General features: G+C 36.4%; 1 long non-coding RNA gene across 1 annotated transcript in view; it reads left to right on the plus strand.

Moving 5' to 3' along the window:
* LOC111749431 (uncharacterized) overlaps positions 1–13,580 on the plus strand; it is a 108,430-nt gene that overhangs the window by 22,258 nt on the left and 72,592 nt on the right. The window lies entirely within an intron of this gene.

A 13,580-nucleotide genomic window follows, 5' to 3' on the forward strand; every position in this document is an offset into this window, starting at 1 on the left:
AACTCAAAAAGATTATTCAAGAACATAGTGGAAAAATTAATAAGTTGCAAGAATGCATAGAGAGACAGCATATAGAAATCCAAAAGATTAACAATAAAATTACAGAATTAGACAACGCAATAGGAAGTCAGAGGAGCAGACTCGAGCAATTAGAATGCAGACTGGGACATCTGGAGGACCAGGGAATCAACACCAACATAGCTGAAAAAAAAAATCAGATAAAAGAATTAAAAAAAATGAAGAAACCCTAAGAATTATGTGGGACTCTATCAAGAAGGATAACTTGCAGGTGATTGGAGTCCCAGAACAGGGAGGGGGGACAGAAAACACAGAGAAAATTGTTGAAGAACTCCTGACACAAAACTTCCCTGACATCATGAAAGATGAAAGGATATCTATCCAAGATGCTTATCGAACCCCATTTAAGATTGATCCAAAAAGAAAAACACCAAGACATATTATCATCAAACTCACCAAAACCAAAGATAAACAGAAAATTTTAAAAGCAGCCAGGGAGAAAAGAAAGCTTTCCTTCAAGGGAAAATCAATAAGAATAAGTTCAGACTACTCAGCAGAAACCATGCAGGCAAGAAGGGAATGGGACGACATATACAGAGCACTGAAGGAGAAAAACTGCCAGCCAAGGATCATATATCCAGCAAAACTCTCTCTGAAATATGAAGGAGAAATTAAGATATTTACAGATAAACACAAGTTTAGAGAATTTGCAAAAACCAAATCAAAGCTACAAGAAATACTAAAGGATATTGTTTGGTCAGAAAACCAATTATATCAGATACCAGCACAACACAAGGTCACAAAACAGAACGTCCTGATATCAACTCAAATAGGGAAATCACAAAAACAAACAAATTAAGATTAATTAAAAAAAAATACACATAACAGGGAATCATGGAAGTCAATAGGTAAAAGATCACAATAATCAAAAAGAGGGACTAAATACAGGAGGCATTGAACTGCCATATGGAGAGTGATACAAGGCGATATAGAACAATACAAATTAGGTTTTTACTTAGAAAAATAGGGGTAAATAATAAGGTAACCACAAAAAGGTATAACAACTCCATAACTCAAGATAAAAGCCAAGAAAAACGTAACGACTCAACTAACATAAAGTCAAGCACTATGAAAATAAGGATCTCACAATTTACTAAGAAAAACGCCTCAGCACAAAAAAGTATGTGGAAAAATGAAATTGTCAACAACACACATAAAAAGGCATCAAAATGACAGCACTAAAAACTTATTTATCTATAATTACCCTGAATGTAAATGGACTAAATGCACCAATAAAGAGACAGAGAGTCACACACTGGATAAAGAAACACGATCCATCTATATGCTGCCTACAAGAGACACACCTTAGACTTAGAGACACAAACAAACTAAAACTCAAAGGATGGAAAAAAATATATCAAGCAAACAATAAGCAAAAAAGAAGAGGAGTAGCAATATTAATTTCCGACAAAATAGACTTTAGACTTAAATCCACCACAAAGGATAAAGAAGGACACTATATAATGATAAAAGGGACAATTGATCAGGAAGACATAACCATATTAAATATTTACGCACCCAATGACAGGGCTGCAAGATACATAAATCGAATTTTAACAGAATTGAAAAGTGAGATAGACACCTCCACAATTATAGTAGGAGACTTCAACACACCACTTTCGGAGAAGGACAGGACATCCAGTAAGAAGCTCAAAAGAGACACGGAAGACCTACTTACAACAATCAACCAACTTGACCTCATTGATTTATACAGAACTCTCCACCCAACTGCTGCAAAATATACTTTTTTTTCTAGCGCACATGGAACATTCTCTAGAATAGACCACATATTAGGTCATAAAACAAACCTTTGCAGAGTCCAAAACATCGAAATATTACAAAGCATCTTCTCAGACCACAAGGCAATAAAACTAGAAATCAATAACAGAAAAACTAGGGAAAAGAAATCAAATAACTTGGAAAATGAACAATACCCTCCTGAAAAAAGACTGGGTTATAGAAGACATCAAGGAGGGAATAAGGAAATTCATAGAATACAACGAGAATGAAAATACTTCCTATCAAAACCTCTGGAACACAGCAAAAGCAGTGCTCAGAGGCCAATTTATATCGATAAATGCACACATACAAAAAGAAGAAAGAGCCAAAATCAAAGAACTGTCCCTACAACTTGAACAAATAGAAAGTGAGCAACAAAAGAATCCATCAGGCACCAGAAGAAAACAAATAATAAAAATTAGAGCTGAACTAAATGAATTAGAGAACAGAAAAACAATTGAAAGAATTAACAAAGCCAAAAGTCGGTTCTTTGAAAAAATTAACAAAATTGATAAACCATTGGCTAGAGTGACTAAAGAAAAACAGGAAAGGAAACAAATAACCCGAATAAGAAACGAGAAGGACCACATCACAACAGAACCAAATGAAATTAAAAGAATCATTTCAGATTATTATGAAAAATTGTACTCTAACAAATTTGAAAACCTAGAAGAAATGGATGAATTCCTGGAAAAACACTACCTACCTAAACTAACACATTCAGAAGTAGAACAACTAAATAGACCCATAACAAAAAAAGAGATTGAAACGGTAATCAAAACACTCCCAACAAAAAAAAGCCCTGGCCTGGATGGCTTCACTGCAGAGTTCTACCAAACTTTCAGAGAAGACTTAACACCACTACTACTGAAGGTATTTCAAAGCATAGAAAATGACGGAATACTACCCAACTCATTCTATGAAGCCACCATCTCCCTGATACCAAAACCAGGTAAAGACATTACAAAAAAAGAAAATTTTAGACCTATATCCCTCATGAACATTGATGCAAAAATCCTCAACAAAATTCTAGCCAATAGAACCCAACAACACATCAAAAAAATAATTCACCATGATCAAGTGGGATTTATACCAGGTATGCAAGGCTGGTTTAATATCAGAAAAACCATTAATGTAATCCATCACATAAATAAAACAAAAGACAAAAACCACATGATCTTATCAATTGATGCAGAAAAGGCATTTGACAAAGTCCAACACCCATTTATGATAAAAACTCTTACCAAAACAGGAATTGAAGGAAAATTCCTCAACATAATAAAGGGCATCTATGCAAAGCCAACAGCCAACATCACTCTAAATGGAGAGAACCTGAAAGCATTTCCCTTGAGAACAGGAAACAGACAAGGATGCCTTTTATCACCGCTCTTATTCAACATCGTGCTTGAAGTCCTAGCCAGGGCAATTAGGCTAGACAAAGAAATAAAAGGTATCCAGATTGGCAAGGAAGAAGTAAAGTTATCACTATTTGCAGATGACATGATCTTATACACAGAAAACCCTAAGGAATCCTCCAGAAAACTACTGAAACTAATAGAAAAGTTTGGCAGAGTCTCAGGTTATACAATAAACATACAAAAATCACTTGGATTCCTCTACATCAACAAAAAGAACACCGAAGAGGAAATCACCAAATCAATACCATTCACAGTAGCTCCCAAGAAGATAAAATACTTAGGAATAAATCTTACCAAGGATGTAAAAGACCTATACAAAGAAAACTACAAAGCTCTACTACAAGAAATTCAAAAGGACATACTTAAGTGGAAAAACATACCTTGCTCATGGATAGGAAGACTTAACATAGTAAAAATGTCTATTCTACCAAAAGCCATCTATACATATAATGCACTTCCGGTCCAAATTCCAATGACATATTTTAAGGGGATAGAGAAACAAATCACCAATTTCATATGGAAGGGAAAGAAGCCCCGGATAAGCAAAGCATTACTGAAAAAAGAAGAAGAAAGTGGGAGGCCTCACTTTACCTGATTTCGGAAGCTATTATACAGCCACAGTAGTCAAAACAGCCTGGTACTGGTACAACAACAGACACATAGACCAATGGAACAGAATCGAGAACCCAGATATAAATCCATCCACGTATGAGCAGCTGATATTTGACAAAGGACCAGTGTCAGTTAATTGGGGAAAAGATAGTCTTTTTAACAAATGGTGTTGGCATAACTGGATATCCATTTGCAAAAAAATGAAACAGGACCCATACCTCACACCATGCACAAAAACTAACTCCAAGTGGATCAAAGACCTAAACATGAAGACTAAAACGATAAAGATCATGGAAGAAAAAATAGGGACAACCCTAGGAGCCCTAATACAAGGCATAAACAGAATACAAAACATTACCAAAAATGATGAAGAGAAACCAGATAACTGGGAGCTCCTAAAAATCAAACACCTATGCTCATCTAAAGACTTCACCAAAAGAGTAAAAAGACCACCTACAGACTGGGAAAGAATTTTCAGCTATGACATCTCAGACCAGCGCCTGATCTCTAAAATCTACATGATTCTGTCAAAACTCAACCACAAAAAGACAAACAACCCAATCAAGAAGTGGGCAAAGGATATGAACACACATTTCACTAAAGAAGATATTCAGGCAGCCAACAGATACATGAGAAAATGCTCTCGATCATTAGCCATTAGAGAAATGCAAATTAAAACTACGATGAGATTCCATCTCACACCAACAAAGCTGGCATTAATCCAAAAAACACAACATAATAAATGTTGGAGAGGCTGCGGAGAGATTGGAACTCTTATACACTGCTGGTGGGAATGTAAAATGGTACAACCACTTTGGAAATCTATCTGGCGTTATCTTAAACAGTTAGAAATAGAACTACCATGCAACCCAGAAATCCCACTCCTCGGAATATACCCTAGAGATACAAGAGCCTTCACACAAACAGATATATGCACACCCATGTTTATTGCAGCTCTGTTTACGATAGCAAAAAGCTGGAAGCAACCAAGGTGTCCATCAACAGATGAATGGGTAAATAAATTGTGGTATATTCACACAATGGAATACTACGCATCGATAAAGAACAGTGACGAATCTCTGAAACATTTCATAACATGGAGGAACCTGGAAGGCATTATGCTGAGCGAAATGAGTCAGAGGCAAAAGGACAAATATTGTATAAGACCACTATTATAAGATCTTGAGAAATAGTAAAAACTGAGAAGAACACATACTTTTGTGGTTACGAGGTGGGGAGGGAGGGAGGGAGGGAGAGGGTTTTTTATTGATTAATCAGTAGATAAGAACTGCTTTAGGTGAAGGGAAGGACAACACTCAATACATGGAAGGTCAGCTCAATTGGACTGGACCAAAAGCAAAGAAGTTTCCGGGATAAAATGAATGCTTCAAAGGTCAGTGGAGCAAGGACGGGGGTCTGGGGACCGCGGTTTGAGGGGACTTCTAAGTCAATTGGCAAAATAATTCTATTATGAAATCATTCTGCATCCCACTTTGAAATGTGGCGTCTGGGGTCTTAAATGCTAACAAGCAGCCATCTAAGATGCATCAATTGGTCTCAACCCACCTGGAGCAAAGGAAAATGAAGAACACCAAGGTCACATGACAACTAAGAGCCCAAGAGACAGAAAGGGCCACATGAACCAGAGACCTACATCATCCTGAGACCAGAAGAACTAGTTGTTGCCCGGCCACAATCGATGACTGCCCTGACAGGGAGCACAACAGAGATCTCCTGAGGGAACAGGGGATCAGTGGGATGCAGACCCCAAATTCTCATAAAAAGACCATACTTAATGGTCTGACTGAGACTAGAGGAATCCCGGCGGCCATGCTCCCCGGACCTTCTGTTGGCACAGGACAGGAACCATCCCCGAAGACAACTCATCAGACATGAAAGGGACTGGTCAGTGGGTGGGAGAGAGATGCTGATGAAGAGTGAGCTAATTAAATCAGGTGGACACTTGAGATTGTGTTGGCCTCTCTTGTCTGGAGGGGGGATGGGAGGATAGAGAGAGAGGGAAGCTGGCAAAATTGTCACGAAAGGAGAGATTGAAAGAGCTGACTCAATAGGGGGAGAGCAAGTGGGAGTATGGAGTAAGATGTATGTAAACTTATATGTGACAGACTGATTGGATTTGTAAACGTTCACTTGAAGCTTAATAAAAGTTAATAAAAAAAAAAAAAAAAAAAGGAGAAAGAAGCAAGCAAGAGATAGGGAACCTCATCACCACCAAGCAAAAAGAGCCAGGAGTGGGACACCTCCTCTGGACCCAGGATCCCCACACTGAGAATTTCCTAGACCAGGGGAAGATTGATGACAAGGACCTTCCCCCAAAGCTGACAGAGAGAGAATGCCTTCCCCTGGAGTTGATGCCCTGAGTTAGGACTTCTAGCCTCCTAAATTGTGAGAGAATAAATTTGTTTGTTAAACCAAAAAAAAAAAAAAAAAAAAATTGATTTTTGTAAGTCATAGCATGCTTCCAAACTGTTATTATTTGGCATGAGGTATGTTTTCATTAAAATGAAAGAATGAAATATATACATTTGTTGTCACATCAATAATTTTTATCTCATTTTCCAAAATCTTTTCCAAACCAACAATTTAATAATCCTCAACACGCAGCATTGTTATGAATATAATTAAAACTTAGTGCTCTTCAGTTTCTTGATAGAGTGTTCCAGTCATTCCGTATTGAAATTCTGAAGCCACATATACACTCAATTTAATGAAATAGCCTCTAAATCAGAAAAGAAAAACAAACAAACTCAGAACACCTTATTTTGCGATTATAAACTGTTTTGAAAGGAAAACTCCCCAATGTAAAGAATTCCTTTTAACCATGATTATTAAAAGGATGTTTATATTAGTAATCCAGTGAGGTTTCTGGTTGGCTCCCATACATTTTTACAAGTCCGCCTTCCCAATCACTCTTCCTAAAGTGCATGAATTCACCCTCACCTCAAACGAGGAACTCAAATCTTCTGCTATTGACTCTTATCAGAAGGCCAACTGAAAATGTTGTCTTAAATGAGATGGCTGCATATTCCACCCATCTTCAAGCGGCTCTAAGCCCTTCTTTGGATCACTGGTCTGATCCACCAAAGGACTACAGCATATTTGAACTACATGAACTTCATCCTTCGTGGAGTTTGTTTTGTATAGTTGTCTATTAATGATAAGACTTTGGCTTTTGTCAATTAATCAGACAAAAAAAACACCACATTATTATTTCAATTCAGGAATATATTATTGAAAACATGACCTATCTTTATCATGGAATATCCTCTATATAAATCCTCATGTAATAAATTTCATTAAGGAATTGTTATTAAGGAAAATTTTACCTGAATAGTTGGTATACTTTTTCTATACAAGTACTGAAAAATTATATAACTGAACATATTCTTCTTTTTTAATTAGGTTTATAAATCTTAAAGCCAAATTTGAAGCACAAATTTGAAAGCTCAAGTGAAGTAACTGTAACAGTCCTAACAGTTTATAACAACATACCACCCATAACCACATAAATGCATATTCACCCTCGTCTTTTTTTTTTTTTGACCCTCACATACTAAAAAAATCCTACTCTTTTCTTAAAGTACATCTTTTTGTTAAGTATTAAAAAGAGTACATATCAATTCTTTTGCTGGACAAGGGAGGATTTTCTACACCTATTCTACTTCTACCACCACTGCTGCCGTCACTACCACTGATCACAACTATGTACTGATCATTTACTTTGAACTGAATCGTCTACTGAGATGGTCATGATTACTCCTGAATTACAAATAGGGAAATTGAAGTTTAGAGGGGTTTAGTAACTGATTCATGGCACCATTGCTAGCAAGTGTCAGATGCAGGTTTAAAGCCAGGGTCTAGGTCCTAATTTAAGCTCATACCCTTAACCACTGTGGTATTTTGATATTAAAGAAACTAGTCAATTCTACCAATTTTAACAGTATAGTTATTTCAAATCATTAAAAAAAAAAAAACTTTTATACATCAGTCTTTATTTTCCATTCTCCATCAGTGATATTTGTGTTTTACAAACACAGCTTAATAATCACTCCGTTGGTTAAAGGTCATGCTGCCTTCTGTCTTTTTTACTTCCTACGATCACAACTCAGGGGCTAAATTCACAGTTGGAAGACAGGAAATTGGCAAAAGTTGTCCACTTAAAATAAATAATCGATTAAACAAAAAGAAATTACTCTCATATTACTTGGCTGTTCTAGAATGAAACTTCTACTACCTGTCTGCTTCACTATTGGGTTACCTCATCTCCAACAAACTCATACCGCGATAAACTTCAAAATCAAGTGGCTGAAAAGAGATGTTAGAAGTTATATATTGAGAGTCTACATTACCTGATTTCCCAAGTGTTTTCTCAGATCCTAATGTCTAGTTCTAAACTGCCACACACAAGAAGTGTACTTTATTATTTCAGCATTATCATAAAGTTAGTTTCTTTGCAATACTCTCTTTTGAAACATGGATCTGAGAAAGGCAAGAAGAAAGTGGCTGCTTACATTTCCTGCTAGTGATAAGCATAAATTAGGCTGTGGATTCTTGGAATACTGCCATGCAGACAGGTGGTTCTCTACATTTTTATTCAGGGCTCATATTTCTAAGCGCTGAGAAACCACAATGATAGATGACATAAAATGCATGGCTAGATACTCAAGGAATTAGTTTAAGTTAAGTATTCATCAGTTTTATCTTCTAACATTTGCTCTCTGGAGTTAGGAATTGAATTTTCAGATGCCCTAGTCTATCAAGTCATGGCATGTTAGACATCAAAGCTTTGCCTGGGATTTTCTGTAAGGCCCATTCCTCATTTCCATAGGGAAGTGAAGGCTGCTTTTATAAATACGAACCATACAGACCACAATTTAGATCAGTTTTTCAACCAATTTATTAGCAAAATTGAAAACCTGGAAACCATTTCTTAATCCTGCTTGCATTACATATTTAGTCTGAAAATGTAGTTTTTACTTCACATGAATAACTTGATAAACTAAGTTAACCATCTTCTTTAACAATGAATTTTATTGTTATGAAATGAATCCAGGCTCTGTAACTTCCTTTTGTGCTCAATTTGTACAAGCCAGAAATCACTATCAATCATTCTATCAATCAACTTCAATGCCTCCACATATAGTCAGTTACAAATGCTGTCAGTTGTACTGCCTAACAATTTCACAAATCCATCCTGTTCTCATCGTCACTACTGACAAGGCCTATGTTCAGCTCCCATCACCTCTGCTCCGGGAATTGCTATCGTCTCTTTACCAGGTCCATGTCTACCCTCTTTTTATTTATCCTCATACTATTGCTGAAGCGTTATTTCTAAAAGTCAGGCTTAATAATGCCCCTCTCTGGCTAGAATCCTTTAATCATCCCCAACAGACAAAGAAGGATAAACCCTGACCATTTAGTATGACACCGAGGCCCTTTGTGATCTGGTACCTGCCTATCTTTCCAGCCTCACCTTCCATGATCATGCCCACTCCTCCACCTCAGCGATAAGCACAACACTTTGCACATAGTGGACAATCAGTATTTATTCAATCAATTATTCAATTGTCTTAGGACACTGATACGCAGAAAGATTAAGTGACTTATTCATTATCAATATAAGCTACTATGGCTATTTCACAATTTTCTGTAATTTTCTAAATCCATCAAACAATAAAAGAGGTATGCAGCTGCATCACTCTTTACATAATACATGCATTAGTTAACTTTTTAAAGAGGCCAGAGTTTGGTCCTCAGTAAAATATCTTCTTCCTTTCAAAAGAAATATTAGAAAAATTGGATAAAAATGGGACCTGGTTCTAAATCAAGTTAAGAAGTTGTTCCTGCATTCATATTCTCTATTAATACCATCCCCAAATTTGGCCTTTCACTGTATAGGCACAGCTATTCAAACCATGGTCTGTGATTTGCCTTGTGTATGCTTCCCCTATGGCCTATTTCAGGGAAATTACCAGTTTTCAAGTAAGGTCTTAGAGTAATATGTGGGCCCCAAGCAACTGTGTGCTACTTTACCATGATCCCTTATGTCTCTGATAATTTGCAATTCTATAAATCACAACATAAACGTAATTTTAAAGTAATTTTATTCGCATGTTCCAACTCTCATAAGAAATTGCACTGTGCTTAATGCATTTAATAAATCATTAAATAAACCAAATGAAAGCAGAATGTGATATAAATAGACATGAAAGGCTTTCCCTGGATGAAATTTAAGTTTACAAACGAGCCAAGAGACTTGACCAATGGGAAAGCAGCCAGAATGTCTTTAAAGGAAAAAAAAAGGTAATATACAAACAATTGCATATGGCTCAGTGTTAAAACGACTCCTGCCTATTTCCCCTGTATATTCCCCTGTATAATAGTTGTATATTGATACAACTATTTAGCCTAATAAGTTTATGGTCCATTTACTCTGAATCTTACAATTTTGTAAAATTACCCTATGACAGGGCTCATCATACAGTGATAATATTTCATGTAAATTCCTTCTGACTAAACACTTTTAAATTCTCGCTTTTCCTTTGTTCTTGACAACATCCCCAAATTTTTAGGCATGTTCAGTAAATGAAATATGATCCTCTCCCTTAGTATTCAGTGCCAATATGTGTTGGAAATTAAGGTTTGTACTACCCTCTCAGTCTTCTCTCAAAACCTCTAATGCCCATTCTGGTTTGGTAAAAGCCAACATATTACTACGTCAAGAAATTTCATGTGTATTCCTAACAGTATCACTTTCAACTAATTTTATTTAAAAATATATTCTATTTAGCACTTTAGGGTAAAAACAAAGTTGCTATGCACAAAAGATAGAAAAAGATTCTCTAATCATATGGACAAAGAAGAGGCAACTGACTTTTCTCTGGTGTGGTAATATTAATGAATAACTGGGTGGAAAATAATGTCTGGTGGAGAAAGAGAGAATAATGGAGAAAGATTTTAATTTCCCTGACACCTTTTTTAGGTTAAAATTTTGCTGTTCCCCCTTCTATTTGGGATTATATGGCCAAGTACTGGTTCAAATACAAAATCATTCTTAAAAAAAAACTGCCTAATCTCCATTAACCTTCAATATCTTACTCTGGAAATGGAAAGATTTGAATTGGACCATTTCATCTCTAAATGATCCCTAAAGCCGTTTTCATTTGCAGTGTTCTGTAATTTCATTATTCTTCTTGTATATCATAACTTCTTGATCCCACTGTACAAATTTTCATACTTGTTAGAAATGTCTTATTTATTTGGTTTATGGTTCAAAGTTAAAATGAATATTTTTGTTGCATGAAAATTCAGACAGCTTTACATTCCCTTGTTATTCTAAAAGAAAAACACAACCCTAGAGGTACAAGATACATCATAAAAACTCTTACAATTTTTGCCCTGTATTTATCATGATCACAACTGGAGAATGAAGTATCTGAATCTGCTACTTCTGGTTGATAAGGAGGTCAAACAATTATCTAAGCCAAAGATTTTTCTAAAAAATTGGCCCTTCAAGACAAAGAAAAATATATTGAAAGAGTTCTAATGGCCATACCTGATATTTATGTTGTACTTATCACCAAAAGACTAAGTGCTTTCAAAAAATATGATCTGAAGTAATTTTTACATCTGGACTAGTAATAGGTTTCTTATCTGTATCAGTATGATGGAGCTAAAGCATCAAGAGAATTACTCGATTCTCTGCTTAAGAATAGCTATTAAGTCCAATTGCTTTCCACCGAGTAATGAATACTGTACAATGGAAAATATTTTGGGGTGACTTCGCAGCCCACATCCCCTTCTTTGAGAACATCCTCTAGTCACTCCTTAGTAGCCATTTTTGTATTTTGCTCCCTGTAAGCGACTGATTTGACCAAGGGTAGATACCTTCCCTTGCTGTAGTCAATCCATTTTCTATGAAAATCAATACTCCCAATAAATACCGGGTCAAGGTGGTCAATGGCAGTCAAACTGGAAGGCCGTGCAAGCTATGAATGGTTGTTACACGCACCCTGAAATATCAAGCCAAGGAGAGATAGAATATGAGAGAAATAGATCAGATATAAAGAGAGAGAAGAAATGAGAGCAACCTCTTCATGAATGTATTGTATTTCCACTTTTGGGTTATGTTTAAAAAAAAATGTTTTTTAAATACACCTCTTTAACTCAAGCTAACTTGATTTAATTTTTACCCTTTGAAACCAATGCTTCCCTGCCTAAGACCCAATGATTCACAAGTCAATCAATGATTCTTTCCTTAAACTCTCTTTTACTGAGCCAATCTGTTATATAGTAATCCATACAAAAATTTGGAAAGTAGAAGTTGGAAACAGAGAAGAAAGGATCTGTAGTTGGAAAATATGGCCTTGGTGATAAAAACAACACCAGAGATCACATGGTAGAATCTTGCAATACCAATGACTTATTCATTGTTGTTGTTGTTAGGTGCTGTTGAGTCAGTTCCGACTCATAGCAACCCTATGGACAACAGAACAAAACACTGCCTGGTCCAGCACCATCCTTACAATCATTGTTATGCCTGAGCTCATTGTTGCAGCCGTTGTGTCAATCCACCTCGTTGAGGGTCTTCCTCTTTTCCGCTGACCCTGTACTCTGCTAAGCATGATGTCCTTCTCCAGAGACTGATCCCTCCTGAAAACATGTCTGATGTAGGATGCAGTCTCGTCATCCTTGCTTCTGAGGAACATTCTGGTTGCACTTCTTCTAAGACAGATTTGTTCATTCTTTTGTCAGTCCATGGTATATTCAATATTCTTCACCAACGTCACAATTCAAAGGCGTCAATTCTTCTTCGGTCTTCCTTATTCATTGTCCAGCTTTCACATGCATATGATGTGATTGAAAATACCATGGCTTGGGTCAGGTGCACCTTAGTCTTCAAGGTGACATCTTTGCTCCTCAACACTTTAAAGAGGTCCTTTGCAGCAGATTTATCCAAGGCAATGTGTCTTTTGATATCTTGACTGCTGCTTCCATGGCTGTTGATGGTGGATCCAAGTAAAATGAAATCCGTATTCATTACAAATACATTTTTCAACAATATAAACTGCTACTATACCCAGGGGCTTCACTGGTTGGGATACACAGGAATCAAATTGACTACATCTGTTGTAAGAGACGATGGAGAAGCTCAATATCATCAGTTAGAGCAAGGCCAGGGGCCAACTGTGGAACAGACAATTAATTGCTCATATGCAATTCCAAGTTGAAACTGAAGAAAATTAAAACCAGTTATGAGAGCCAAAATACAACCTTAAGTATATCCCACCTGAATTTAGAGACCATCTCAAGAATAGATTTAACACATTGAACAATGACTGAAGACCAGACGAGTTGTGGAATGACATCAAGTACATCCAATATGAAGAATGTAAGAAGTCATTAAAAAGACAGGAAAGAAAGAAAAGACCAAAATGGATGTCAGAAGAAACTCTGAAACTTGCTTTTGAACACAGAGTAGCTAATGCGAATGGAAGAAATGATGAAGTGAAAGAGCTGAACAGAAGATTTGAAAGGGCAGCTCGACAAGGCAAAGTATTGTAATGAAATGTTCAAAGACCTAGAGTTAGAAAACCAAAAAGGAAGAACATGCTTGGCATTTCTCAAGCAGAAAGAACTGATGAGAAAATTCAAGCCTTGAGTTGCAATGAT

Source organism: Loxodonta africana, chromosome 6, assembly GCF_030014295.1.
Source record: "Loxodonta africana isolate mLoxAfr1 chromosome 6, mLoxAfr1.hap2, whole genome shotgun sequence".
NCBI lineage: Eukaryota > Metazoa > Chordata > Mammalia > Proboscidea > Elephantidae > Loxodonta > Loxodonta africana.